An 18,206-nucleotide genomic window follows, 5' to 3' on the forward strand; every position below is an offset into this window, starting at 1 on the left:
CCACCCCCATCAGAGGATGCAGACAACTATGTTGAACAGTATGCCAGCGCAGTATACAAACACCTATACAACTGAATGGACTCAGCCATACCCAACAGAACTAAAGCCTGCTCCTCAAGGAAACACAAACCTGTTTGGTGGACATCCTCTATCAACAGACTTTACAACAAAAGGAAGAAACTGTTGTCCAAGGGTAAAAAGGAACATATTCCAAATTGGAAAAAAAACTCCCTCCTTAGGCTCAACAATCAAATTAGATCACTAGTGAAAGCTTCCAAAGCCAATTATGAACCCAAACTAGCCTCTGAAACAAAGGTAAACCACAAAGTGTTCTTCAGTTGCATCAGGAACCTCCATGGCAAAGCCCAGGTTTGCTCTGAATTAGTACTTAACAGTATCACTTACACAGATCCTGTTGACTTAGCCAACCTGCTAGCAGATAGGTTCAGTGCAAACTTCACACCCCCTGTCCCCACCAAAGGCCCTTTCAACATCCCCAATACTTTTCCCACACCTCACATCTTCATAGATCAAGTGCTAAAAGCACTATCCAAGGCAAAGAACACAGCTTCCATGGGACCTGATAGTATCCCAAACTGTATTATGCACCATCTCCAGCAAGAACTGGCTTTGCCATTGCGCAACCTGTTCAACCACAGCCTAAGTATGGACTTCATTCCAGCAGAGTGTAGAACTGCCATTGTTATCCCTTGCACAAAGGTGGTGCCACTACTGACTCTGAAAACTATCGCCTCACTGGCTTGACAAGTCTGATCTGTATTATTATGGATCTCATAAACAAGAACATAGGCAATCTCCAAGCACTTGAGCCCACCCAGTTCGGAGTCATCAAGGGCTGATCTTGCCTGTTGAACCTGGTTGACTTCTTTGGGACTGTCACCAAGGCCCTGGATGATGGAAAGTCAGTGCATACAGCTTACCTTGACTTGGCCAAAGCCTTTGACGCAATCTTCCACTTGGGCATCATCACAAAGCTAACACAACTTGGTGTAAATCCCTGTCTCTTCAGGTGAGTGGCCAACTGACTCACCGACAGGACTTTCAAAGTCAAAATGGGCACCTCCAATAGCAGACCTGTCACTAGTACAGTTCCCCAGGGATCTGTCCTGGGACCCCTACTGTTTGGCATCTATGTATCAGAGGTCCAGGCAAAGACAAAAGGCTTGTGGCTGCCCAAGTTTGTGGACGACTGAAAGTTTGGTGCTGCCATTGACTCCCCAAATTATGTTAAAATACTGCAAGTGGATCTTGCAGCAACTAATGACTGGTGCCAAAGTCATGGCCTCAAGCTAAATGTAAGAAAATGTATCATCATACCAATTAGCAAAAACAAGGCCCCTGCTGATCACCACATCAATGGCAACTCCCTAAGCACACAACCTGTGGTGAGAGACCTGGGCACTCAGGTTGATAACAACCTCACATTCAACTATCATGCAGCATCAGTGGTCAGAAAAGTCTTTTACTTGGTTCATCTCATAAGTAAATGGATTGCATTTAGAAAAATGGAAGTTACTACCCCTCCATACTCCTCCATCATTAGACCAGTAATTGAGTATAACAACCCGTTTGGTATGTACCTCTCCGAACATCTGCACCAACTAGAAAGGCCACTGAAATACCTCACAAAGAGAATCCATGGTCTCCAACACCTGTCCTATCACTCTATTCAGTATTGATTACTCAGGGGTGATCTGTGTCTCACCTACAAGGTAAGTTCGGACTCTGCCCTACTGGAGATGCTCCATATCCATAAGTCTAACTCCTCACACATTACCTGCTTGAAAGGCCTGAATCTAATATGTGATATCAACAAAACCTGCTGGAGAGACAGGTTTGTCTCCCAGAGGCTGCCCCGTCTCTGGAATAGACTTCTCATACATGTCAAACAGAGCACCTTGCTGACCCTCTTCAAACGCAACCTTGATGAGTGGATGGGAAACCACAGACTTGTCCTTGGGGCTCCACCTGTGTCCCTCATTGACAGGGGTGACAGGTGCTGACTGAGGTTTCTTTTTGGGAATAAACTCTTGGCTAGGCTTGTAATGCCCCAGGGCCATTAGACTAGTAACCTCCTATGATCCTAAGTTCAAAAATTAAATTGGAGATGATACATAATCTCACATACTGCTAAGTGAGATACAAGCTGAACATAAATACCTTCTCTATAACTTTCCCCAAAAATGACAAGACTGAGAGAAGACAGTCCCTTTCAATATTATTAAGGTCCAACAGTACTTCTGAGGACTGGAATTAAAAGTCTTCTTTGAAAAAGGAGATTGCAAAACTCCAGAGCTCATTGAGGACCCCAAAAATCTGACAACAACTGGATCAGAAATATCCAGGTAGACAATAACCATCCTGGAAGGACAAAGGTCCATTTCACAAGCTTTAAGGCAAGTGAACTCATTATAACTAGGAACTTAAGACGTAGTCCAGGAATGGATGGAAAATCTCTCAAACTCATTCAGTGCACTGTCTGCAGTGTCAAAAAGGTAATGCCAACCTAAATTTGCAGCATTGTCAGTGAAAACTGGAATAACCAAGTCATGTTGCTCTGCTGCGTTGCAAAACCTGTCCACGACACAAAAGAGCATGGGTGATTGGATTGTCACTCCTAAGATCTCCCGGAACTGAAATTTGTATTTTTTACGACCTGCCAGAGTGTTAAAGAGCATAATGCTCTGAAAGGCAGACTTAAGCAAAAAGGTGGAAACAAAGGGGTGATGTGCTACACCAGCATTCTTATCAAAAATGAGATTTGTATAAACAGTCATAACCAGAAAATTATAACAGTGAAAGATATATTGACTAAATAAGATATACAATGTAGGCAAATAAAGTATGAAACAAAATACAGAAAAAGGAAAGAATAAAATTGAAATAAATCTGTAACCTCAATATTAAATTAAATGAAAAGTAAAATACGCAATACAAATGCAGAACAGTAATAAAACACTTGATATGTGAGAAGCTAAAAACCAAGGTGAATTTAAAATCATTAGCAAATAACCATAGTATATTACATTGTCTGAATTTATATAAATGAAACGATTTTAGATTAAACTTATTCAAAGTTAAGAAGTTAGAAATTTCAATCAATATCTGTTCTCCTCAAAAGCATAAAGATGTATTATCACCATAAATAAGCCTCCCAAGAGAGAAATCAGAACTTGAAAGTCCATACATATTTATGAAAAGTCAGTGTGTTTATCCTTTAGATCTTATCAAGTGGAAATGAGTATCATCATAACTGTGACTTTAAACAACATATTCCACTGTTAAGTGGTAAACAATACCTGATCTGGAAAGACTAATTGTGTTGCATAAATGTATGTAAACCCTCAAAGAATTAAGAGTAGGAATTTGCACTTAGACTGGGAAGGCATTTCGCTATTGTCTAACTCTGTCTTGAGTTTGATTTGGCACAACAATGAGAATAGCCATGCTGGATACATAGGTAGTGAATTTGGGTCTATATTACAAGATAGAAACTTTAGTTAATCGAATAACTAAAGATCGATCTTGTAATATCGAAACCTAAAAATGTCAAACGGCCGTTTCAACCCAGGCAAACACTTCCCTTGGCAGCATCAAAAAAAAAACTTTAAATCCCACACCCCCTCTAACTAAATATACCAACTCCGAGATCACTCCAAATTGGAGAAAAGGGCATAATCCACATAATGGCCAAGGGAAGTGTTTCCCTGGGTTAAATTGGCCGTTCGACATTTTCAGGTTTCGACTTTACAAGATCGATCTTTAGTTTTTCAATTAACTAAAGTTTCAATCTTGTAATATAAACTTATGAATTTATTTATAGTAATCTTCTTCTTCATCTTCTTTCAGCTTTTCCTGGTTAGGGGTCGCCACAGCAGATCGCATCTCCGCTCATGATTGGCAGTGGAGTTTTACAGTGTCAAGTTGCCAGCCCGGCTCCCAACCTTCCATGGAAGGCACGCACACGCACGCACTCACTCCTACGGCCAATTTTAGAGTATCCACCTACTGCATGTCTTTGGGATGTGGGAGGAAGCAGGAGCACCGGTGGAAACCCACATAACCACAGGGAGGACATGCAGACACCGCACAGAAGGCACCCCAGCGAATTTATCTATATTAAGCAGGTATTAAAATACAAATTCAGTACAACACAAAAATATGGTAATATAATTCTTATAACAGAAGCACATTTATATTGCTGAAGGAAACAGCTATTGACAATAAACAACCACTAACCCAATATAAAATACTATAGCCAACTTCAAAATACCAAAAAAAAAGTACCCATATGGTTCTGCCACTGGCATGACACAGTTTAAATTATAACATTTGTGAAATTCTTCATATAAGCAGTAACTCCAGAACTCACAGTACAGGCATACCCCTTCTAAAATAATCTGGAATATAAAGAGATGAAATAAGTATGGGCTACTCCAGCTATATAATACTCAGTTCAAGTTATACACTTTCAATGAGCTATATAAGCAATAACAATGAGGTCAGGGTTATGTAGCAACAAAAATTATTACTGTTTACTCTTGCATTAAGGATTCCTTTGTCAGTACTTGGATAATGATAACTTATTACACTCTAGTATATTAAGAGCTGTAAATAAAAGCAGTGTATAGTCACTGGATTCATCAAAACAATTATGAAGCTGCTAAAATGATCAATTTCAAGCAGAAATGCTGGGTTCCATAAAGGTACAGCACTTAGCATTGCTGCCTCACTATGCATGGCTCATCCATTTTGGTCCTACTTTGAATGGCTTGTATAGAGAGCTTGCATGTCATGTCTGTGCTCCTGTGGTTTTTTCCAGGTATTATGTTTTTTTTTTTCCAGGTATTATGGTTTCCAAATAAACCTCCACATTACCTGTAATTGTGCCTAGTGTGTGTGTGTGTGCGTGTGTGCGTGTGTGTGTTTGTGTCTGTGTATCCTACCACAGACTAGCATTCTAATCCAATTTTAACTTGTTTTGCTTGCACTCATTTGAATGCCAGGAAAGGTTCCAGTTCCCCCAAAAACCTGCAATGAATAAAATTGAGTATCAGAGAAAGACTGAATTAAGTGAAGAAAAAGCTTCTACATTAAATTTAGACAGTGTGTTTTAGCATGCAGGTCTTAGCCAAAGATAGACACTGCATTGCAAAGAGCCAGAGGTAGACACTGCATTGCAAAGAGTCAGATGACTCAGGCTTCCTTAGTCCAGTACTGTTATAATTTCTTCATCTGGAGCCAGAGGTAAGCGTCCAGCTGGAAGGATTTTTATCCAATTTTGCATTTTAGCATGCTGCCACACAGCCTTCTGTGCCATTTCAATATAAAGTAGGAACTACTTTGAAAACACATCTTGTTATCATGTTTTAAGCATAACATATACTTGACATGCTTCGTTGAAGGTTGTGCGTCAGGGCTGGCAAACTCGGCACGTAAAAAATCTACTGCCAATCATTGACGGGCCGGAGTTCCGCTATGGCGACCCCTAACCCGGAAAAGCCGAAAGACACAAACAAATATACTTGACATGCTTTCAGTGTTCCAATTTAAAATTAAATGTCATGACCACATCTACACACTAAAACTGAAGATCTTCCTTTTACGTATTTACAGATAACTTTAAAATCATAACATTTTTGCTAAGACGTAGTTTGCTGCTCATACTTTCCACAGTAATGACATGGAAATGATGTTTAGCAAACTATCATCAATGCCAAAAGTTAACCTCTTAGTAAACAAGCTAACAGTTTCATTTTTAACAGCTCTTAACCACAAATGTTTGGTTTATTTCTTTATATCATATGACCAGCATGTCCATCTCAAAGAAGCACTTTTTGGAGTTAAAAATGCAGCTCTTGTGACCATTGTAAATATTGGTAATAGTCTGATATTAGTATGATTTAGAATTTACAATAACACACTGAAGACAGTTGAGTTTAGATACCAAATACAACAGAATATCTACTTTGTTGATGTAATTTACAGAATGAGAGTTGGAGGCACCTGCTGTAAAAACAAGTGAAAAAAAGAGCTAAGATATTTTGCATGGACATGTACCCAGCATGGACATGTACCCACTTGTGCTCTTCAGGCATGAATGGCTCTGAAGTACCACTTTCTATTTATTCAGTTAAATATTACACATTACACATGCAACTGATGTTAAAGGCCACATCTGAAATAAGGCTACAATGATACCATTAGCATTTAAGTTCTGTTAATGTTACCTACCACCTCTAACTAATCTATGGCCAGAATATGTTATTTTTGAAATTAATGACTGCCAAGACCATGGCAGTTAGCACAGAGGGTTATGACTGTCAGCTGTAGTTCCTGTGGTACAGGGTTTGATTTCCTGACCCTCATTTGCCTATTTTGTGATCTTGAGTAAGTTACTTAATTAGACATTGCTCCCAGGTTACCCCTTAAATGGTATTGCCTGTCTAATGGGCCTACCTGGTAAACAAATGGGTGTTTTTATTATTATTATTATTATTATTATTATTATTATTATTATTATTACAATTAAGGTTTTGCTACTATGTTGCAAAACTAAGATAAAATGATAGGCATCCCTATGTTTATTCATTAATTATTTGTTAACTGAGTAGATGGGCTGGTACAAGACCGTTTTCAACTGCTTCCTGGGCCAAACAGTAGTTACAAAATAAGATACATGCATTTATTTACTTATTTATTTATTTATTTTTATTTATTTACTTATTCTTTGTTGATGAGGTTAGCCCCAATAGGCTAGTAATTCTTTCAAGGGAGACCCAATCTGACAGCAATGAAAGCAGTTACCTGACACAAAAATATACAAAGCTCTGATAATGAGAAATAGAGAGACATTACCAGAGATTACAATGTAAAATGCAGAGAATGCAAAAAAAGCTAAGTAAAATTATATGGGAGAGTGGCACCAGGGGTGACTCGCAGGCCCTCCGCCAGTGGCTCCCTTAAGGATTTCTGTCATGGGGGCCTCTGCCAGACCCCTCTCACCTGGGCAGGAGCACTCTGGACCTCGCAGCCATCTGCCAGCCGCTCCCTTATGGACTTCCACCTGGAGGGGGCAGGATCTGGACCCTCTCATCCAGGTGCGAGCACTCCCTACCCAGCCGCTTTCAACCTCTCTTCCCGTTATGGACTTCCACCCGTGGGGGGGGATCCAGACCCTCTCATCCAAGCACAAGCACTCCCTGCCCCGCTGCTTTCCACCTCTCTTGCCCTTATGAACTTCTACTCAGGGGGGGATCCAGACCCTGTCATTCAGGCATGAGCACTTCCTGCCCAGCCACTTTCCACCACTTTCCCCCTTACGGACTTCCCCCGGAGGGGGGGCAGGATCCAGACCCTCTCATCCAGGCACGAGCACTCCCTGTCTGGCCGCTTCCTGCCCGGAGAGGGGGTGCACCATCTGGACCCTCTCACAAAGGCGGGAAAGCTCCCTGCCTGGCCCCTTTCTGCCTCTCACTCCCTTCCAGAATTCCATCGGGACAGGGTCTGCCTCGTGGAACTCTGCTGGGGCTGTGAGACTTCAGACAGTCCCTCATCCAGACATACATGATGTTGGTTCTCCCCTTTGCTCTCCACCTAGGGCTTTCAAACTTGCACAGAAGATGGCCCCAGATCGTGCCATCTCCTCACATTTTGCTGTACACTGCCTTCTTTCTCCACTGCGGTGCCAGGTGACAACAAACGTACTTCGCTTCGAGCCTCCTGGCACGTGGCACCTTGACTCCTGCGTGGTGCTGTTTGCAGGGTGGCATCCCCACAGTGCCAGGTAAAGGACCAGAGGCAGACCTGATGCCCACAGCCAGCACCATCTGAGAGACTCTATGGTGGATGTATCTCCGCACCCCTGGGGTCCGGGAGGACATGATCACAGACATGGCTTACTGGGGCGGCCCACTGTCAGCCCATGCTGATGGCTGACTCCCCCGGCTAGCTCCAGGTGCAAGATGCCCTCCCCTGGGGGCCAGGAGGATGGGATCACAGACCTGGGTTCCTGAGGCAGCCCTTGGCCCATGGGCACTGACATGCAACTCCCTTGGCTGGCCCTGGGTGTGAGACACCATGGCGGCCATATCTCCCCTCCCATGGGGGCTGGGAAATGGGATCCTGGATGTGGCTTCCACTGATGGCCCTTCACCTTCTCCCTGGACCCATGCACCCAACCCACTGGGTTGCTCTTCCAGGATGACCCTTAAGCTCAGTTTTGTGATCCTCAGCCCCATCTGCACCCACATGGGTTCTGGTTGTCTGGAAGGAGGTACCTGAGGGTGTGGAGCAAGGGGATCAATCGGGGACCATCTCCCATGCAGGAGGCCCCACCGCCGTGTCACACCCAGACCCTGCTCCCTCCCATCCCCATGCTGGACCCCACGCCCGCCTCTGAGGAGCAAAGTCCCACTAATGATCTGGACATGGGGAGGGGGCTGCATGCAGGGCAGGCTGGCTAAGGACAGTTCCACCCTCCCCGCGAGGGTGCAGAGCCCATCACCCTTCCTGATAAAAGCTTAGCTCAAGAGTTTACTTTCAATAGATCCAGGGGCAACTTGCAGCCCCCCACCAGCTGCTGCCTTAAGGACTTTAGTCATGGGGGGCTCCGCCCATCCTCTCTCACCCAAGCAGATGCACTCTGGACCCCACAGTCCTCCACCACTGATTCCCTTAAGGACTTCTGTCATGGGGGGTCCGCCTCACCCCGCTCACCTGGACAGGAGCTCTCCAGACCACACAGCCATCCACCAGCAATGCCCTTGAGGACTTCCACCCAGAGGGGGGGCATGATCTGGACCCTCTCACCTGGGGAGACTCACAGCCCCCTCCCGCCAGTGGCTCCCTTAAGGACTTCTATTGTGGGGGCCTCCTCCTGACCACAGTCACCCGGACAGCTCTTTGGACCCCACAGACATCTGTCAGTCACTCACTTGAGGACTTCCGCATGGAGGGGGGGCAAGATCTGGACCCTCTCACCAGGGGCCACTGGCAGTACCTCCGCCAGCAGCTACCTCAAGAACTTCTGTCATGGAGGCCTCCACCTGACTCCTCTCACCTGGGCAGGAGCACTCCGGACCCCACAGCCATCTGCCAACTGCTCCCTTATGGACTTCCACCCAGAGGGGGGCAGGATCCAGACCCTCTCATCCATGCATGAGCACTCCCTGTCCAGCTGCTTTCCACTTCTCTCCCCCCTTATGGACTTCCATCCAGAGGGGAGGGCTGGATCCGGACCCTCTCATTCAGGTATGAGCACTCCCTGCCCGGCTGCTTTCTGCCTCTCTCCCCCTTACAGACTTCCATCGGGATGGAACCCCTCCAGGTTTCCACTTCTACATGGGCATGAGTGCTCTTTCCTCAGGTTACATAACTCATGAAGGCTCCCAAATCATGCAGTGTCACCTGTACCCTCAGACCCTCTCAGGGGAGCATCCCCCCGAACCCAGCCGATCTCACAGAACTCCCCTCAGTCAACTGAGGGGCAGGTCCGCTCCCATTAGGGCTTCTGTGTCTCCTTTCTTTCCCATCCAGAGGGGCTCTGGGGACTTTGGGATATTTCAGGGATGCTGTTGGGTACCGGGCAAGGTCGGACACCTTCACCCTGCCTGTCAGGAGCACTCCAGACCTCACAGCCATCTGCCAGCAACTCCCTTACGGGCTTCCATCATGGGGGGGCTACTCTTGACCCCGCTCAACCAGGCAGGAGCTATCCCAGCCCTGCAGCTGTCCACCAGCAGCTCCCTTAAGGACTTCTACCTAGAGAGGGGAGCAGGGTCCAGACCCTGTCACCAAGTCCAGCACGCAGCCACCCTGCCAGTGGCTCCCTTAAGGACTTCTGTTGTGAGGGCTTCCGCCTGACCCCTGTCACCTGGGCAGGCGCACTCCAGACCCCGCAGCCATCCGCCAGTGGCTCCCTTAAGGACTTCCACCCAGAGGGGGGGCAGGAAAAGTGGGTGGTAAACTCCATATAAGGCTAAACACTAGCACGAGACTGATAGCAGACAAGTACCGTAAGGAAAGTTGAAAAGAACTTTGAAGAGAGAGTTCAAGAGGGTGTGAAACCATTCAGAGATAAACGGGTGGGGTCTGCATGGTCGGACTGGAGGATTCAACTCGGCGGCCACACCGGCCACCCAGCTGAGGTTGATCCACTCCCCCTCCAAGAAGCTGATGGCCTGTCCCTGGGTGCACTGGCTGCCATCAGGCAGACTTTTTCCATGGTGGTACACCATGACTGGCTCCAGGTCGGCCGGGAAGAGCACGTGGAAGGTGGCTCCCCTCCCCTTCCCAGAGGGGAGTGTTACAGCCCATGATCAGCTCTCGCTGTGACTCAAGGTCATGGGAGACAACCACTGCTGCACCCACCCCCTCAATTGCAGAAGGAGACAAGGGCACCCTGCTCCTGGTGGGACTGTCGACTAGGCTGGACTGTCCTCATTGCTCCTCGATTGAGACGTACCACTGGGCTGGCAGGCTCACCTCGGGTGCACAGGGTCATGGCGATGTCGGTGACCCACCTGTCCTGTCTTGAAACATAGACCAAGGAGTCTAACAGGTGTGCTAGTCTGAGGGTGGGCAGGAGTCCCCACTGCACAATGAAAGTGAGGACCAGCGCATGCCGGCTGAGGCAGGATCCCTCCGCCCCATGTGGGGGGGTGCACCACCAGTCCGTTTCACCTGTCCCATTGCAGAGGTGAAGTGTGAGCATAACTGGTGGGACCTGTAAGATGGTGAACTATGCCTGGTAGAATGTCTGTTACAGTAAAAACTTTTATACCCTGACAGAACTGATTTCCAGTCACTGTTCTTTAAAAATGTTTCACAAACTATAACAACATCAATCGTGTGGGAACGTAGCAAATTTTCTAATAAAAAAACTTTATTATTAATGCTCCTAGCATTAACAACCATCAGATATGCATCAAATGTTGCTATCTGCGAACTGTTACATTTTTGACCTGGCAAAAATCCTGGCTAGTGTTTGTCAAATATTGCAAAATATCTGCTGAAAAAATTCTCTTCCCTGATCTAGATAAATGCACACCATCCTGTCTGAACACGTGTTCCCAAAAGAAGGCTTGGATGCTCTACAAATTTCCATTTTTTAAAACAGGACATTTTTTTTCCATGTAGGTGTTTATCCAAAAAATCTTTTCATTCACAGTGACCTGACTATCCTTTCTATAGGTGATTTGTGAAAAATGTCCTAACACCAGTACAAGCTATACTATCTAGGAGGGCTGCCAGTTCCCGACTAACACTCAGAGAATCTTTGTTGGTGACATCATCTGTACCAACATGAAAAAAAACAGATTGATACTTTCTTACATTAAGGCTTTCCCAGGCTTGTTTCACATCTACTATTTTTGCTCCTTGCAAGCATAACACTACTTGATGTTCATTATCATCTCTGCAAATATAAGTATCAGTTCCTCTAATAACTGAATCTCCAATTACAAGAATATCTTTGCTGACTATCTCCGAAGAATGTTCAGCTTCTAATACAGTCATTTCAGCTCTATCAATTGTTACGAAGGATAGATCTTCATCACTATTAGTCTTATTAATTCCACTGTTTTCATTGCATATTAAATTCTCATCCAGCTGGCATTGTAAATCCACAACTTGAGCCAAGTAGTCAACATCTGTCTTTCTCTTCTTTTTTCTTACAGTACTGTTCTTCAGTCCTTCTACGTTCAGTTTTGATTTCTTCCTTTTCACCTGCCCCTTGCCTCTTTTTTCTACCTTTTCCATTGGAAAGGTGATGCCTTTTTCTGTAGACTGAGAGTTTTCTGATAGACAGATATCTTCATTCCCTGTCACCAGGGTATTACATAACAAAACAGAATCCTTTTTACTACGTATTCTCTTTCCTTTACAGTCATTAGTCAGGTTTTTTTTCTTCATTATTTGTTGAGAACATCTTCCTTTCTTTCTTTTTTTTTGTTTCCTTCTAAACAAACTGGATCTTCAGATTGCTGAGTACTTGCATCCACAATTCCATAGTTCTCAGGGGTCTCATCATGTTTCATAGGAGTTGCATGTTCTTTGCAGAAAATAGATGCATCATTTCCTAAATCTGTTCTATTTGTTCTATGCCTAACATTATTTAGTTCATCAGTCTAGTCATTAATATATGATACAACAGTTCTCCAAGCCACGCCAATTACACATGTGCAATCATCAAGTTGAGATTTGCTTCTAACAATGGTAAGCAAATCATCCAACTTTTGACACGAGGAATAAAGATCACCAGTGTTATCAGCTGTTACCTTTAAATATGCATAGCATTTATTACACTGTACAAGATACTTGTGCATTAGCAAATCGTTAATTGCATCCTAATTTAAGGAATCCATATTCAGCTTTAATTGAATAAAATATTGCAAACGTAAAAAATTACACAAAGTCAGTAGCAAAGAATTCAAGTGAACTTAAATCAACTTTTATGACAAAATTATATCAGTAATATCCAACTAAATAATAAAATACAATAAAGTTGGTCTAACCATACAAGTTCCACCAGCCAGACAGAAGTTGTAATTTCTTTACGTCACTTCCTACCTACAAACAGTTAAAAATAGTGATAACAAATGCAATATAAATTCAAATAAAACTGCTCTTACCAGTCAACTCCACAACAAATCACAAACAGACAGGATTGTTTTGATATGCTCAGAATTTTCCTCTCTGCACTCTGTGTAAATTTATAGCTGTTAAGGTCTAGGGTTACCACCTGTCCCACATTGTGAGGGAAAGTCCCTCTTTGGGCAGTTGTGTCCTGACAAAAAATTTAAAAAATGGCAAATGTCCTGAGATTTTAGAACAAAATTATTTCCTATATTTTATGTAATAGTTGCATAAAACAGTTATCCTGTATCTAAAATACCTAAATGTTATAAGAAACAGAATAAACAACTAAAATGCTACAAGAATAAGCTTTTATTTAGGCAAAAAAGTTAAGTTATATCCTTTGTACTGACCGTGGGTATGTGTTGGCCTGTAAAATCTGATGTTTGTACTGAAAATGTCCCACTTTGGCCATTTGAAAAGGTGGCAACCCTATCAAGGCCCCTTGTGGTGGCTAGAGCTTGCCTGTCCAAAACCTATCCCTTTCTCACAACCAAAAGTGAAACTAAAGGTAAAACAACAAAATATGAATCAAAGTAAAGCTTGTTAATAAGTAGTCTCTTCCTACCTACAGACAGTTAAAAATAGTGATAACAAATGCAATATAAATTCAAATAAAACAGCTTTTGTCTGTCAACTCCACAACAAATCACTAACCAAGACAGGATATTTTTGATATGCTCAGAATTTTCCTCTCTGCAGTCTGTATAAATTTATAGTTGTCTAGGCCCTTGTGGTGGCTAGAGCTTGCCTGTCCAAAACCTATCCCTTTCTCACAACCAAAAGTGAAACTAAAGGTAAAACAACAAAATATGAATCAAAGTAACGCTTGTTAACAAGCAGCCTCTTCCTACATACAAACAGCTAAAAATAGTGATAACAAATGCAATATAAATTCAAATAAAACTGCTCTTACCAGTCAACTCCACAACAAATCACAAACCAAGACAGGATTGTTTTTATATGTCCAGAGTTTTCCTCTCTGAAGTCTGTGTAAATATGTAGCTGTCTAGGCCCCTTGTGGTGGCTAGAGCTTGCCTGTCCAAAACCTATCCCTTTCTCACAACCAGAAGTGAAACTAAAGGTAAAATAACAAAATATGAACAAAGTAAAGCTTGTTAATAAGCAGTCTCTTCCTACCTGCAAATAGTTAAAATAGTGATAACAAATGCAATATAAATTCAAATAAAATGGCTCTTACCGGTCAATTGTGTTACAAATGTATTAGAACTGTATGTCATGTGTATATAAACTGATTTATACAGATTTTTATGTTGAAAAGGTATTTGTAAAGTGCTTGTGTTTGACATGTATCTACAGTGTGCCTTACTGGAGAGAACAGAAGTGTACATGCACTATTGTAACTGTTTTAATGTATACATTTTAACAGAGGAAACTGGAAAGTTAACCTCAGTCCAGCAAACTTTAAAATATATCTGAAATTAAATCACTTTATGGGCTAGGCCATAAAGGTACTATCTCACAGGTTTCAATGCAACCAGAGACACAAAGTCTGTACTAGGAAGCTTCTGTATTGTCTTTGGGGTGGACTAATTGACATTCAGGAAGAGTGGAAGTGTTTAGTCTTTTATGACCTTCAGAAGCTCAACAGATCTGAGAAAATTACTTGTCTGTGTATTTTTTACATGTAAGTGTTAAAATCCTGAGTGTCTCCAGGGTTGGTGATACTGTGGGAAACAGAGTCAGATGACCAGATATATGTGAAGTCATTCCGTATAGAAATAATGTTTTAATATTAGAGGAAACTGATGTCTCAGGAGCATTCTGTATTCTGTCTTAAGTAAGTTATTAGGGAACAGTATAATTCTCTTAGATTCAGACAGAAATATAATAAAGCTTAATTTAGATATTGTTTTTTTTTCTTTATTTGTCTGAGCATGTCCTTCAATGTTGTTTTAAATATTTCCTGTGATTTTAAGCTCGGATATCACTGTGAATATATATACTTAGTATTATCTTGTTCTCTTAATATTTATTATCAGATATATTTAAACCTTTCATTGTGGCTGATCTTTTCAGAGATATTTAAGTTTTGAGAGTACTTGCATGTTTATTTTGTGGCACTGTGTGGGCCACTCCTAATAGCCTTGCTCTTGGTCAAACTACCGTTTTATTCATATTAATTTCACTCAGTCTATTGGGTACCCTTGGAAGAGCCTCAAGATAGCTGGCAGGAGAGTCTGGGTAGAAGGAAGCATAACCAGTAAACCTGTGCCAGCTTTTCCCAGGTCTGTGTGTGTATGGGGCAGGGTAAATCAAACTCTTAAGAGTGTGAGTGTCAGCTACATGGGCAGGGACGCAAAGTACTGGTTGGACAGAGAGGGTGCTGGAGATCTTGGCTTGGATACTCAGCTGAGATCTTAACTCTGTAGTTGTGCCAGTGAGGAGTCTTATTGGAGATCTGGAGAAAGAGTGAAAAACCAGCCCCAGACTGTGTTCCCAGTGTGCTGTTAAGGGAAATTATGCTTAATTGTGCTTGATGCAGAGAGCTGCATCTGGAGATACTGTGTGTGTGTACCTGTTTTCCTCTCAGTGAACGTCCCCCACTGTTGCCACTGATGAGGATTGAGGCTCCTTGATTACTAGCCCAGAGGTGGAGGGACATCACATATTGGTTGGCAGTGTGGGGTAACCACATCACATATTTGTTGGCAGTGGTGTGCCACTGAAAAGCACTTGCCAGTGAAAGTACTTATTGGACCAACTTGGGCCTGTCAACTTTCCTCCTGTCATGTTAGTCCCAGGCTGCCTTATCTGCTGAGCTAAGCACGTTGACCAGCAACACTCTTACTAGTGTACAGGGAATTATCTCTCAACATTTAAATACTGCACTTCCATGTTTTTTTATTCTGTTTTTGTTTTCAGTTTTACCTTTAAAGTCTTAATTATCTCTTACTAAGGAAATTAACCGGGAAATACATGGCTACATATTGTCATTTCTGGCAGAAAAAAATGTATATTTAATGCATTATTTCCATATTTGTAAATGCAGCTTTAAAGACACTGAAGATGTCATGCTTTTTAGTGGCACACCACTGCCAACAAATATGGAGGTTGGGAGGGTGGCCTAATGGTTAAGGTGTTTGCCTTACAAACACAAGGGGCAGGGTTTGAATCTCACAAGAGATAATTGGCTAAGCTTAAAATAGCTCACAAGAGCAATTAGCTTAGTGCTAATCTATGAACCTATGAACTCAACAAATCGCAAACCAAAACAGGATTGTTTTTATATGCATAGCTGTCTAGGCCCCTTGTGGTGGCTAGAGCTTGCCTGTCCAAAACCTATCCCTTTTTCACAACCAAAAGTGAAACTAAAGGTAAAACAACAAAATATGAATCAAAGTAAAGCTTGCTAATAAGCTGTCTCTTCCTACCTACAAACAGTTAAAAATAATGATAACAAATGCAATATAAATTCAAATAAAATGGCTCTTACCAGTCAACTCCACAACAAATCACAAACCAAGACAGGATTGTTTTGCTATCCCCAGTATGACAATAAGAGAGTACTTGTAAGACTTAGAAAGCTAAATATAGGCAAGAATGGTATCCATAATGCTCTTCTAGTCTTTTCTGTTCTTTCTCCAGCTCCCACCGAATGTGAGTTCAATCGACAGGCTCATATTGCTCGATTAAAGAAACTGAGGGAAGCAAGTGGTATGTATGCAGCAGAAAAGAACTGTTATTGTAGTATTAAAACTTAAAGATAACTTTTTTGGTCTTTTATAGAGTTGTATCAAATTGAGCATGCATATCCCAACTGTAAAAGCAAGTATGCATGCATTAGTCTGAAGCACAAACCAATTGTAAGGGTCCAATATTAGACATGATTCCCAACAATATAATACTGTTATTTCTTCAATAACATTTACATTAAATTAAAAACTCTATACCAGTGGTACAAATGCCCTGCTGTAAACTGCAGTCTGTATAATTGGAACATGCATATGTGCAATATATGCACATTGCAAAGATTACTTTCAGCAATCTGTAGTGTAGTGTGTATCTGTTGGGACCAGGGTTGCCAGATTTCCAGCACCCCAGGTAGGGACAAAAAAGAAGAAGAAGGTCTCTCACAGTAAGTGAAGACCAAAAAAAAAAAAAAAAAAAAAAAGGTCTTCGGCAACTACTTTTTAGTGTATCTAAGTGCAAATTATATAAATAACTTCCATTATGCCTATTTACTGAAGGAAAGTTACTACAATGCAATGATATACTAGGTGCCCTTTTGTGGCACAGTTAAAAATCATTTCTGTATCTCTGGACTATAAGCCTGGAGGAAGGGACAGGTACTATAGCATCTTATATTATGTTCTCCTGTAAATTACTGCATTAGCTCAATTTTTAATATACAGACATATATTTAATAAACACTTTAGAATCTAAATATTCAATAGCCCTAGGTCTTTCAAGAAAATATGTCATGTCATTTATTCAGGCACTATCAGTCACAGCAGATTTTCAGCAGCACATACTTCTCTGGTACCAATTCACAGATGTTGCTTTTGTTGCACATTTTGCTCATGTGAAGCAGATAACCAAACTTTTGTTGTTAACAAACTCCAAAATGAATGCCAGAAATGGCTAAACATACTTCATCCAAAGAAACTGTCCCTCCTCCCTACTCTTTTCAACATTCTTTTACATATCTTAAAAACTTATAAATGCAAGCTTATGTTTTATTCCCCATCAGGCCTACCAGCCCTTTTCCCCCTCTTCCTCAAGCTTTCTCTCTGTGTTACAGTCTTACAGAGCAAAGTGTACATCTAATTCAATCATACAGCTTTGAAGGCTTCTCTCTCAACTCATTCAGCTGCCCTGAAAATTCATTTTCAGGATGTAAACAAATTCCCACCCTTCCCCTCAAAAAAAGAAAAAAAAAAATACCATAACTTGATGAATAACAAAGGCATAAGTAAAGTAGTCTGCTACAAAACAGATTTCTTAAAAGTATTCAGTTTTTCATTATTACTGCAAACTTTCTCACCCATTACAGCATTCTTCCCTGAATTAGTTTTATATCCAATCTGTAAACTCCACACTGGTACTCGCACAAAGTTTCAAATTAGTTTCAGACTCAGAGGTAATAAACTGATCGACATCTACAAAAAAAAAAAAGGTCTTTAATGCGGAACAGCGGAACAGAGTTCCACATTAAAGAACTGAGCTCACTCAGTAGCTCTGCACTAAACATGGAGCTTCTCGTGTTTAATGCACTGCAGTTCCGCATTCAACACAAGTAGCTCCGTGTTTTGATTGGCCCGTATACCGGCATATGGGCCAATAAAAAATCGCTAAACACGGAGCTTCTCGTGTTTAATGCGGAACACAAGAAGCTCCGTGTTTATCAATTTTTGATTGGCCCGTATACCAGGTATACGGGACAATCAAAAAAAAAAAATAAAAAAAAAACAAGCAAAGCGGAGGCTGGCCGGGATTTAAACCGGCAGGGTGGGACTCGGGATCAGGCTGCTGATCTCGGGACAGTCCCGCCCAAATAGGGACGTCTGGCAACCCTGGTTGGGACA

Source organism: Protopterus annectens, chromosome 3.part0 (genome assembly GCF_019279795.1).
Source record: "Protopterus annectens isolate FY-2018-M chromosome 3.part0, PAN1.0, whole genome shotgun sequence".
Lineage (NCBI taxonomy): Eukaryota > Metazoa > Chordata > Ceratodontiformes > Protopteridae > Protopterus > Protopterus annectens.